At 45.5% G+C, this 9,890-nt stretch overlaps 1 long non-coding RNA gene across 4 annotated transcripts in view; it reads right to left on the reverse strand.

Moving 5' to 3' along the window:
* Positions 1 to 9,890, reverse strand: part of LOC113607120 (uncharacterized) — a 99,921-nt gene that overhangs the window by 46,611 nt on the left and 43,420 nt on the right. For 2 of the 4 annotated variants that reach the window (XR_003427812.1, XR_003427816.1), the window contains exon 4: positions 5,167 to 6,276. This is a non-coding gene — a long non-coding RNA (uncharacterized LOC113607120). Of the gene's footprint in view, positions 1 to 4,769; positions 5,072 to 5,166; positions 6,277 to 9,890 lie in introns of those variants that run through there. The other 2 variants (XR_003427819.1, XR_003427813.1) reach the window with 2 other exon arrangements.

Below are 9,890 nucleotides of genomic sequence, written 5' to 3' on the forward strand. Positions count from 1 at the left end.
CAGCAATTTCTGATTTTCCTGATACTATTGGCTGAGCAGCTCCTCTGCTGGTTTCACATGGCCTCACTCAGATGACAGCCTTCAGCCAGAGTCCCTGAGGTCTGCAAGTGGGTGCTGGCCGGGCAGGGCGCCTGACCACTCTGCCACGTGGCCACTCATCCTCTGGGAGGCTAGACTGGCTTCCCACACTGCCGTCTCAGGGCTGCCTGCAAGAGAGCAAAGGAGGAAGCTTCTGGGCAACTGGATGCCCGGGCTCCAGAACTGACATGACATCCCTTTTGCTACATCCTACTGGTCAAAGCAAGTCATGAACCAGCCCAGCTTCAAGGAGTGGAGAAGTAGATTTCATTGCTTAATGGGAGCAGCTGCAAAGAATTTGTGGCCACATTTAATCAACCACAGAATTGCAGTGGATCCCAAGTCACCCCAACTCTGCCACTCTGTGAGCAGAAGAGGGTGAGTCAGGGAAGTGGTTCTCCTGAGCTGGTGTCCTTCTGAGGAGGGAAACTGAGACCCAGCCTCCTGCCCCGCCTGGGAACGCACCTGCTGCTTCTAAGTTTGTCCAGGGCCTACGGTTGCAGAGAAGGATCCAGTTGTAGAATTAAAAGATCAGTTTACCCAGAAAGCTGTTGCTGAGATCTCTGGTCCTCAAGTTCGGTTGCGTATTTTGCAATTCTCTGTAGAGTTTTTAAAAATACTGCTATCTGGATCCCACCTCCAGAAATGACAATCTCACTGGTATAAGAAGTGGCCTTGGTACTGGGGATTTTTAAAAGCTCCCCAGGGGATTCTAATGTGCAGCTAAGTGTGCAAAGGACTGCTGTTTAAACTTGAAACTGCCTTATCTCATTTGGCAAGAAAGATTCAACTAACACTTATTTATTCTGTCTACCTGGTCATTTGTGATGTGTAAGTGAAAGGACAATGTTATACACATACATACACACACTCTCTCTCTCTCTCACATGGCATGTTCTGGTAGCAATAGTAAAGGAAGCTTGCCTTCAACCTTTTTGTAGACAGCTGAGCTCTCCTAATGGGGAATAGATGCCCTGTGGGCAAACAGCCGACTCCAAGGTTCAGAACAGGCTAGTGTAACTTGTGGTGCATTTGGTTTCCTTAACCCAGGGCCACTGGAAATGAGTCACCAACAGGTGATTACCACATTTATTTGAAAAATAAAATAAAATTAGCAAAGCTTCTGTTTCGTAAGATCTTGGGACTCTAAGTGAATCAAGCAGTACGTGCCTTATCTCTCTGGCTGCCTATTAAAGGTTCTTGGGATTATTCTGGGCACGAAAGTTTGCACAGTTCCTTTGGAGTAGCCCCCAAATTTTTATCTGGGAAAACAGCGTTGAGCACAGCAGCCAGGAGCAGAGATACATTCAAGTATCTGATAAAAGCAGAAGTATCACTCCTGACTGGGGAAGCTGTCATTTTACTCATTCTTACAAATGAACATTTGTGAACTTCCTTTTGGGCCCCCAGGGCTGTCTCAGGGTGTCGGAATGAATTTCTCCATTGTAACGGCCTGCAGGCTCATTTCAGGGGCAAGACAAATGCATGAAAGCCAACAAAGTGCTAGAATTGTGGAAAAACCCAGTGATTATAAAAATGTCATTACATAGACCACCCCAATGCCCAGGAAGCAGGAGTAAACGCATTTACTTTTTTTTTTTTTTTTGCGGTACGCAGGCCTCTCACTGTTGTGGCCTCTTCCGTTGCGGAGCACAGGCTCCGGACGCGCAGGCTCAGCGGCCATGGCTCACGGGCCCAGCCGCTCTGCGGCATGTGGGATCCTCCCGGACCGGGGCACAAACCCGTGTCCCGTGCATCGGCAGGCGGACTCTCAACCACTGCGCCACCAGGGAAGCCCGCGTTTACTTTTTACTTTTTCATGACACTTCACCAGTAGGTTTTCCAAGTGTGGTCCCCAGACCAGCTGCCTCAGCATCGCCTGGGACTTCTGAGGAATGCAGAGTTCTAGGCCTCTCCCCAGACATGCTGAATCAGAAGCTCTGGGGCGGAGGCCCACAACCCGGGTTTTAATAAGCCCTCCAGGTGATGCTGATAGCTGCTCAAGTTTGAGCTCCACTATATGGCAAATTTGAAAAACGGGTTGCCCTTTGAGATTTACTGAACTTTTCACAAAGGATATATCTCAGAGAAATGGCATTTGGGCTCAGTTTCACAGTCAACATATGTAAAATTTTGGGAAGATACAAGAATTTTTAAAAAATATGTCACCTGGTTACTAGCATTCTGTATGATGTTTTATGGCCAAAGGCAGGAGGCAAAACCTTGTGGTTCTTTTTTCTGTAGGAAGAGCCCAGGAGTCGTGGGCTACAAAGAACAGAGCAGGGGCCTGGTCCCGTCCATTCACCCCCGGAAGGGGAGGGCTGAGCAATTATGAATATCAACTATGTATACGGATGACCAGACGTTCTCCCACGGCCTAGTGTAAATTTGTTCTCATTCTCTCGGTCCATTTTCTCATCCCCCTTTCTCTAAGGGAAGCTTATCAGCTTCACCAGAATCCTCATGGATTCACCTTGACCCCTCTGTCCAAAGACTCTTCATATAAAAAATCACACAAGCTCTACGTGATACCCTGGGATCTAAATCAGAACCAGCGTGGACTAGAGAGAGCGCATCAGAAAGGCTCCAGTTACGGAGAAAAAATGGCGCTCAACCAGTCCCAACCACTAAGGGGTGAGGAACGTCATGAAAAGTTGTGGGTAGCTGAATCTGAAAATGAGACCAAGCCACCCACCGAGCACAGAACCCTCATCACTGACAAGCTCGTTCAGGCCAGGTTGGAGTCGGATGGAGACCCCCTGCCCCTTCTCCCGGTGGGAGCTGCGTGGATGCTGACCACGCTGCCCCACTTACGGCCGCACCACCCTGAACGCCCAGCCCTGGGAGCCGACACGGTCCTCAGAGGCCATTCCTCAGGAGACACCAAATAAGGCATAGTATCTGAGAAAGGGACCACACGCGTTCAAAATGACAAATACTTTTCTTTTTAAAAATTTAAACAGGAGGTAAAAGCCCTGGGTAATTTTTTTTCACATGACAAATGAAAAAAGCAATAAGTTAAAAAAAAATTAAACTAGAGTAAATATCTCTTTAAAAGGCATTTTGGAATCATGGGCTAACTAAACATTTTTCCATAGTTACCACCTTTTTGATTCAGATTTTTTTTTTTTTAACAAATGCCTCATATGGATTTTGTAGACTGCTAACAAAGAACTTCAATTTTCATAATTTTCTGTTTTTCTTCAAAAAAATCTGCTGAATTATGCCACAGTTAAGTTATGGTCAGGGTTGATGGCATACCCTTTTTTGACACTGTGTTTTCTTTGTGCAATTTTGGGGGCCAAAATACCATCAGAAAGGAAGGATCCTTTAGTTCTTAAAGTGATATATGAAGTAAGTTGGAGTGTTGCCTTGCCTATGACATGGTGGTAGCTATATCATCAGCAATTCACAGATTCTAATCTTCTAATCTCAGGATATTTTATTTCTAATTCTTTATCGTGGTCTCCATAAGTGGGGAAGGCAGTTTAAAAAGAACATTTTCTCCTAGCCTTTCTTATTTTTTGAGCCAGGTTTCTGAAAACACAGAATTCCTCAAATATTATTTTATGCTGAGGCTATTCTGTATTCCAATACAAAGATTAATTATCACAGAGATCTGAGAGGCAAATTTAAAATACATGTATCCACCACAAAAACGCAGGCATTTGTGGGTACAGCGAATAATTCTGCAAGACACAATGACACCTGCAATGTTTAGGGATACTGGTCCCAGCAAACCTCAGGGATGTTCAGGTAACCCTCGTGCAGTAGCATGAGTTAAAATTTGGCTGGAGGACAGCCCTTTTCCTGCCAGGGAAACAAATGGCCTTAAAGGACGTGGGCTGGATGCCTTCCACGCCAGACCGAGTCCCCACCTGCCCTCCGCCCCGAGCGCCCTCCGCAAGCCCCGGGCTGGGAGGCGCTGGGACGCGTCTCCTCCAGTCCCATCCCACGCGCCCACAGACTTTACTGGAAGTTTCTTAGAGAAGAGGCAGGCAAGGAGTTTTCCTGCTAATTCACTACAACCACATTCATCAAATAAAAGGAATTTAGCAGAGCCGTGTGCCCTGCCGATTCGTGAATCCCAGGCCCTCATTTAAAGATGAGAACTGAGCCCAGTCTGGCTGGACAGCAGCGAGTTCGCGGCAGAGAGAGGCTGAGCCTTGGGCCACAGTTGACTCCACTGGGCCTGGTCCTTGATACTAAGTCCTGGTGCCCTGGTCCCCTCAGCCACGCAGCATGGAACCTGGCCCCGGGGCAGGTGGAGCTATAGCATCCGGGATGAAACATTGTAGGATTTCCTCCTCTGGGAGAAGTGAGGCTTCGGTGGGTGGAGGGTGCGGGGTGATGAGACAGTCGTGTTTGTGCGCCCTCCAAGTTCGTGACAGAGTCAGCATCCGGGTGCTGAGCCCTGCTGTCTCAAGCCTAGCCAGGTGAGGCCTCCTTACCTCGGGCACAACCAGAAAGTCCATGGGCCTAAATCTAATGCACTACTGTCAACCTAAGCCTGCGGATCACAGGGGCCAGGCTTGCTGGGACAGGAGGTCCTCAAAGTCCGTGGCATCCCCCATGGGCATCACTGTCCCATCACGACAGAGAGAAGATCCTTCTCAACAAAGCAAAGACAAAGAGGCTAAGTAACACATTTCAACACCAATAAACATACAGTGAGAGTCAAATGCTTTCATTTAATAACAGAATTTTATTGTGGAAAATAATGGAAGTATAGTAACTGCCTACTCTGTACAATGCACTCTGCAGGGCACTTGTAAGGACAAAAGGGGAAGACTGGCCCCTGCTTTCTGGAGGCACAGGGTGAACTGCTGCTGCAGAACAAGGGAAGGGAGCTTGATTCATTCTGCAAGGGTCTGTGGGAAACATCTTAGAGGAGATGGGACTTGAGCTGGACTCGGAGGGAGGGAAGGGGATGATTCCACAGGGCTGATGTGGTGAACAGCCTTCCAGGGAGGGAAGCAGCTTCACCACAGGCCTGGAGGTGCAAGGGTGCACTTTTAGGGAATGACAATAGACTCTGTAGCTAAAACATGACAAGTCATATTCAGAAAAGAAGGCTAGATTCTTTTAAAATTTTTTTATTTGTAACTTGAAAAACTTTCTAGAAGATCAGTGTATCCATCCATCATTAGGTAGCCAGGTACCGGCGTGATGGAAAAGTCCTCGAGGAAATTGTGACCTCTTTGGGAAAATAATCCTCTATGCAAGAAGTAATTGATATCACTCTAATTGAGAAACTTGGGGCTCTGGGTCACTGAGCGGACCAAGGGAGAGAAAGGAAGAGTGAGCCTGGAATGGAAAGACTGGTTCTCAAGTGGGTGTTCCCACAGCAAGATGGGTAAGACTGCACAGTCCATCTGGAAAATACAGGGTGAATGACTCATAAGTCTTGGTCACAACTGTCAGGACTGGAGTAGTAAGAGCCTTCGTGAAGGGGTACCCTGAGTCAGCCTGGAGATGCAGGAAGAAACCTAAGTGCTCTCAGTAACACCACGAAAATGTGCACTCAGCACAGGAATCACAGACCCTGTCCCAGAGTTTATTGTCTTTAGACACTCGCCACCGTAAAAACAAAGCCAGTTCTTGGGAGAAAAATCTCTTGTGACCAGGAGCTAAGTAATAAACGTCCTAACGTGAGAATCACCTTTACGAGTGTGTGTTTTTCTTCAACCTGACCGCCTGTCTTGTCTATTTCTGCTTGCTAGCAAAAGCCATTTAAGTTTCTTTCCATGTTCTGAAAACTCTTGTCATGCAGGGTAAGAACTTGCTTTTCGAAAGAAATTATGAGGCAAGACTATGGAGAGAGTGAAACTGATTTTTCGTTTGTTTGTTTTTCGATATGGCTGCTTCCAAATTTCACACTGTATTCACAAATGTTCTACTATTGTAGAAACTGCAGAGGAACTGCAGCAGTGAAACTTACTCTTGAGAGTTTCAGAATCAGTGGTGCAGGACCTGTCCTCTATGACTCTATTTCCACAGTGGGAACCATGTGCCGAGCAGGGCAGCACTGATGGTGGACGAGGTGGGTGTCTCCTTGGCCAGCCACCAGGACCAGCTGCTGATGGTGGCTTACCATCAGTTGCAAACCTTACCTGTTATTTAGATGATGACTCTTAGAATCTCCCAGGGACATCAAAAATGGTACTTCCCTCTTGGTTCTCCCATCAATGGTCCAGTCTATAAGAAGAGCCAAAAGATATTACTGCTTTGAAAAATGAGGGGCTCTAACTTAACTCTTTTCTGTTGGCTTACTTACTACTAACTTCAGTAAAGTAGTGTGTTGTAGGCAGATGGAAGAATTATAGACAAGTGAAATATGCTAATCTCTCTGTGTAACAGTTTCTGCGGGTCACTGAATCTTTGGTGCTATGTATTTTTTAAAGATGATGTAAATTGTATCTGATTATTTTTTTATGTTTTTTTTTTTTTTTTAGGAAAGACTGACAGGGAAGAGAAGCATAGTAGTCTAAGAGATCGAGTTTTTCTTTTTTTTTGCGGTACGCAGGCCTCTCACTGTTGTGGCCTCTCCCGTTGCAGAGCACAGGCTCCGGACGTGCAGGCTCAGCGGCCATGGCTCACGGGCCCAGCCGCTCCGCGGCATGTGGGATCTTCCCGGACCGGGGCACGAACCCGCGTCCCCTGCATCGGCAGGCGGACTCTCAACCACTGCGCCACCAGGGAAGCCCTGATTGATTATTTTTAATGAAACGGACAGAAGGAGATTTTGAAGTTTCAAGACAATGTCCTAAATCTGACTCTGTCTGCTTGGTAAGAACTCCCCATAGGGATCCACCTGGACTCGTCTGGTCTATATTGGTATACAAGGTCTAGACCTCTTGTTTCCATTTATAAATGAATATAAATGAAGGATTATCCTTAAGAGAAATCATGGAAAGAGCACTGGACTTAGTGTCAAAACACTAGGTTCAACAGAGTGACGTTGTGTAAATGACCTGACATGGAGCCGCGGGTGACTCAGCCATAAGACAGCGAGAGGGACGTACTCAGTGTGGTTCTAAAAATGATGTGAAATGAGGTATTTGAAAAGGGCTAGGACAATAGAGGGCACGTAGTAGTGTTAAATAAGCGACTCACTACCCCTTTCTTTTGCCTTGAAATCTTAGAATGCAGAGCTGATGATGGATGCCAACAAAGGATGTCACCTACTGAGAAGTGTCTTTGTCTGTTTGTTTTGGGGTGGGAGGCATGGGGGCCGCAGGGGTTGAATAGAAGAAGCTGGAAGGCTATCTCCCAGGATAGAATGGGATTTAAAACAGGAAAAGCTTTCAAGACAGGCTTCACTCTGACGTAGCCAGGAGCCTTCTGCTGAATTAGGGAATGGCTCACTCAGCAGTTGGAATGCTCTCAGAAAGAGAGGACTTCGAGAACAATCTCAAAGAGGCAATTTGTTAAGGGGTGCTGCAGAGATAAAAGCATCGGACAGGACGTTAAACTAGTTGCTCACTTAAAACCCATTCAGCCCTGAAATTCAATGTCAATAAATATTCATGTCTAGTCCCATAATTCAGTCTCAAAAAAAAGAAGAGGTGGCGCAGTGGTTGAGAGTCCGCCTGCCGATGCAGGGGACGCGGGTTCGTGCCCTGGTCCGGGAGGATCCCAAATGCCGCAGAGCGGCTGGGCGCGTGAGCCATGGCCGCTGAGCCTGCGCGTCCGGAGCCTGTGCTCCGCAACGGGAGAGGCCGCAACAGTGAGAGGCCCGCATACCGGAAAAAAAAAAAAGAAGAGGAAAAAGGAGGAGGGGGAGGAAAGGAAGAAAATAGACCAGATTAAAGGGAATTTTTTATTCAATATAATTTATAGCATTTGCATTTTTATCATTTCTTCCTTTTAAAAAGTCCAAAGTTATCACAACATAATTAACAAACACATTATTCCACTTTTCAAAAGAGCTGTTACTGAAACACGTAATGAAAATGTTTATATAAAAGTCTATTTCTTATTGTATTTCATAATAAATTTAAAGACATGCTCCTCTACATAAAAAAATATATATAATCCCCAGCAACAATGAAATTTCACTTAAAAATTCACAGTGTTTTAAATGACATCTCCAAAGAGAAACAGCACTTTTCTTATGTCCTACTTCCTCATTTTTCCGCACTGCCATATGTCGACGGCTGAGCTTATAGTTTATATATAGAAGGACGTCTGTGTCCCTAGAACAACTGAGAAGAAATGTAGTGAAGTGACTGCCATAAAGGACACAAGACTCAGAAGTAGAGGAAAGGGGGTGAAGACCGCTTGGGGCAGCTGCCAGCACAGAGCCATCATGAAAAACATGGAAAATCACAGTGCAGCAGATGTAACCGAGCAGGAAAGAATCCTTTCTTCACTCTAAGACTTGTTGAAGCTTTTTTTTTTTTTTTTTTGCGGTACGCGGGCCTCTCACTATTGTGGCCTCTCCCGTTGCGGGGCACAGGCTCCGGACGCGCAGGCTCAGCGGCCATGGCTCACGGGCCCAGCCGCTCCGCGGCACGTGGCATCTTCCCGGACGGGGGAATGAACCTGCGTCCCCTGCATCGGCAGGCGGATCCCCAACCACTGCGCCACCAGGGAAGCCCTGTTGAAGCTCTTAATAAACAATATGCAGTGTGGAGTGATGGACTGTCGGGCAACACACCTTGGCAATGATTTTCATTGAAAATGGCTATGGCTATAAATAGGGTGAAGATAATAGGCAAATAAGACACGAATGTGGAATTTTCTCACATGCAAAGATATGATGTAGATCAGCAGTTCTCAAACATTTTTGGTCTCAGGAACCCTTTACAAAATTATTGACAATTCTAAAGCACGTTAATTTCCCTAAGTTACATCTACCCATATGTATCGTAGGAGAAATTAAAACTGAGAAAAATTTAAAACACAAGAAAATGCAAGTTTGCATTCCCATAGCTATCAAAACATCCCACATCATGTGGTCTCTAGAAAACTCCACTATATACTCTTGAGAGAATGGAGTCAAAAAGGCAAATAGCATCTCAGTATTGTTACAAATTAGTTTGACCTCGTGGACCCTCCTGAAAGGGCTCCAGGGATCACTAAAGGCACTTTGAGAACTGCTGGTATATGAGCGTTTGAGTCTCCTCAAGAACTCCCCAGCTTGGACTTGTCAGAAGATGCAAAACGGATGGGCCTATGATTTCCCCACCCATCTCTCACTAGAGCAACATACTCTAAAAACAAGTCTTTTAACATTTTATGTATCAGGATTCTAGGTTCATCTTCCTTTGAATATAGAATCCCATGACAAAAAGAAAGTTTTTAAATCACTGGTGGAATGTGTATTGTGGGGTATAGGGCATAACGTAAGAAGCCCTAAGGATTAGAAATAAATATGGTCTTCATTTTTAAAAAGACGGAAATATGTCAATTGAGGATGGATGCTTTAGTTGTAAGAGCAGTGCAAACATTAAGTTTCTTAGAAGAACCAAAGAAAGTATCCAATGAGAAAGTTCATAAAATATGTATTAGCAAAGAATATGTATTATAGTAATATCCTATTGTGAATATTTCATAAGTAAATGTATTTATACAGAAATTATTTATTGAGTACCTTCCATGTGTCTGACTCTAGGAGAGGACAGCATAAATGCCCTTTTTCATAATAATAATGAAAATCAGTGAATTCATCTCAGAGGTTTGTAAGAGGGAGGGTGAAAGAGCAATAACGCCTACAGATGTGGTGGGGGTGCTGCGTGAACTCTGGCAGTTTTAAGAGAGGGCGCCTCTGGCTGGAAGCCTGGACACTGGTTCTGTTCTGAGGTCAC

The sequence above is a fragment of the Aethalodelphis obliquidens genome, unplaced genomic scaffold (genome assembly GCF_003676395.1).
Source record: "Aethalodelphis obliquidens isolate GAN/ISIS:26980383/991018 unplaced genomic scaffold, ASM367639v1 scaffold3, whole genome shotgun sequence".
NCBI classification, from domain to species: domain Eukaryota; kingdom Metazoa; phylum Chordata; class Mammalia; order Artiodactyla; family Delphinidae; genus Aethalodelphis; species Aethalodelphis obliquidens.